Consider the following 2,942-nt stretch of genomic DNA (forward strand, 5'->3'; position numbering starts at 1 on the left):
TTAACTCTAACCTTAACTATGTTCTCAGGAAATCAGAATATGTCATTTTGCATGACTTAACCAGCGAGGCTGTGGCTCAGGAGGAGGTGGAGCAGGTTGTCTGCGGGTCAACCTTCTGATTAGTAGACAAGGCCGAGTGCTTAGGCATGGAAAAAAGTGCTTGTGTGAATAAGGCTTATGGAAAGAAAGTGGTCAATGGGAGAACTACTACTACTACTAATAATGATAATACATTTTTCTGTCACACATAAAAAACTATTTACATTCCCCCCCCCCCCCCCCCCCCCAAAAAAGTTTGTTTTGCTTGTCGCTACAGTGTGTAATGTTAAGATTATCACCCATGATGACATCACGCTCTGCCCAAAAAAGTTACATAACATAACTTCCAGTATTTGGAATATTGAGAATCCGTTTGAAATGGAAATCCTGAGTGGAGTCACAGTCAGGACTGAGAAAAAACTTGGCAGTGGAGATAAATTGCTTGTGGGGTTAAAGAGCTTTAGTAATTTGGGGGAAGACAGAAAGAGCTAAAATCATAGGCTGAGGTGCAGTCAGTGCCACTAAGAACTAAATTTTAACTGAGTCAGTGCACATTCACATGCAATCCCTACCAGCACACAATTCTTACTCATTCGTACTGTGCATAAGGAGGCTAACACCCTTGCATACACACCGTGCATTAAGGGCGTTGTCCCCAGATGATGAAGCAAATCTCTGAGGCTCCTGAATGAAAGCGTCTTGGCGCAAACATAATGATTACTTCTCCTGCCAGCGAACTCAGCGGTGACTCCACCCTTTCTGTCATTATACCCTTATTCTTCTTGCTTAATTGTTGACTTTCTTCTGTCAAAATATCAGGTTCTTTTGTGTCACGCAGCCTCAGCAGAGCTGCTCGACAGCAGCGTTATCCTCCACCTGTCACATCACGCAATGACAAACAGGTATCGCCGACCTGCAAAGCCACAATAAAGTGGATGAGTTGATACAGGGCAATGAGTGACTGTGATTCCTCACTGTTTTTGTGAAGAGCTGGCAAATCTATTATCTCCTCATAGGTAGGATTCTTTTGTGGAAGTGAGATTTTTCCATGACGTCAACAACCTTGTATCTTTGCAATTCAGATATTTAAGGTTATCGCCAATTAATTTCATAACCATGCCCATCTATCTATCCTCATGCATAAATTGCACATATAGAAGCTACTTATCACTTATTTATTCCATATTATATATATTCCATAATTTATTCCAGCATCTTTGCAGACTCCACTATTGTATGAGAAATACGTTATGTACACTGAGAGCAAAGACAGAGCCATAGGCCAGTTCCTTGTATGTGTACACATACGTGGTCGCTACAGCCGATTCTGATTGGTTACTGGTCAAAGATCTATGCTGTGCGTCTTAGTAAGAGTTTTGCTTATGGGCAAATTAATAGTTATAATATTCTTATTGTAGCTATCAGATCAGTTCGGTTAGAAAAGCTACACAGTGAACAGCTAGAACAGTTAAATCAACTTTAGCAATGACCTGTGCAGGGTCAGCTATGACAGCCCAACAGCAGTTGCATCCAACACTGAATTGGACAAGCAGAAGAAAATGGATGGAAATAGTAATTAGGCGTGGGTTTTGATAATCGATTTATCGATTAAAATCGATTCTGGCTTGGATAACGTGATATCGATTCATTAAAATCCTGAATCGATTTTTAAATATAAATTTATTTTGCACGAAACGCCAGAATCTCAGGTTAAACCTCACAAAATTTCAACAACCACCAAACAGCTAAAACAGTAAATGAGAGCAGGAACACGGATTCTGCACAAAGATGTAAACACAAAGCGCGGACCCGCCGACGCATCAGAATCAGCGAGATGTGACTTTATCACCCGACGGCACGGACACGGTCGGGGCTGAAAGCCGACAGCTCGCCGATTCTGATGTTTCGGCGGGTCCGCGCTTTGTGTTCACGCCCTTTTTGCGCAGATTTGGAAGCTGCAGGTTTTTATCTCTCACCAAACAATATTGACCGAACCAGCAGCAAAAGAAGCAGCAAACTACACTTCACATAAACATCGTCATGAATTCCCTCTTACTTTTCCTGTTTTGCTTCCACCACGATAAAAATCACACTTCATGCACAGCTCTCTCTCTCTCATCTAAAAATCTGTTTTCTGCATTATTCGCTTGCTAGTTACGCACAAGTCTACCGTTGTTTACAGCGCTGTCGGACGTTTTTTTCCTTTTACTTACTTCCGAAAAGAAAGCGTCATTTCTGATGTTCAATACTGAACAAATTTAAACTTTAAATTATGCAAAATTGCAAAACGCTTAGCTGTGTCTCTAATCAAACCTCTGTAGCTTTGCTTTGCTTCATGTCAGCAGCATCAGGTAATGTTCATATGTTGATTAATGGTTTTCTTTTGTTTTTGATGTACTGCAGAATATTTTTATAAAATCCCAGGCCAGGAAAATCACCTTCATGTTTTTCTGTTTTATCTTCAGCTACTTTGACACAAAGGCATCTGCTGTGATGCTTACACCTTTGATAAAGTCTGGCAAGGGTCAGTTTTCTTTTTTTATTGATATAAAAATATGGAAATGTACTGATGAATGATCTGAATTATAATATTTCTGACTGTCTGAGACAAAATTTCCCTGATTTGAATCGAATGGAATTGAATCATGAATCGAATCGATTCTAGAAATCAGTGACGACCCAGCCCTATTTCTGACCACTTGATGAATGTGGTATTTACTGGTTGCTGTGTGGCACTGAAGTGTTTGTCAGAGTGATTCTTCATTATAACAACTGTTTTTACAGCAGCGACACAAATAATCTAAAACGTGTCCACCAATTATTTCCTATATAAGAGTTTGGAAAGCTGGAAAAAATGTAAGAAACACCAGATAATCTATTATTTTATGAACATTTTTATTATT

This window comes from Rhamphochromis sp. 'chilingali' (assembly GCF_963969265.1).
Source record: "Rhamphochromis sp. 'chilingali' genome assembly, chromosome: 19".
Classification (NCBI taxonomy): Eukaryota; Metazoa; Chordata; class Actinopteri; order Cichliformes; family Cichlidae; genus Rhamphochromis; species Rhamphochromis sp. 'chilingali'.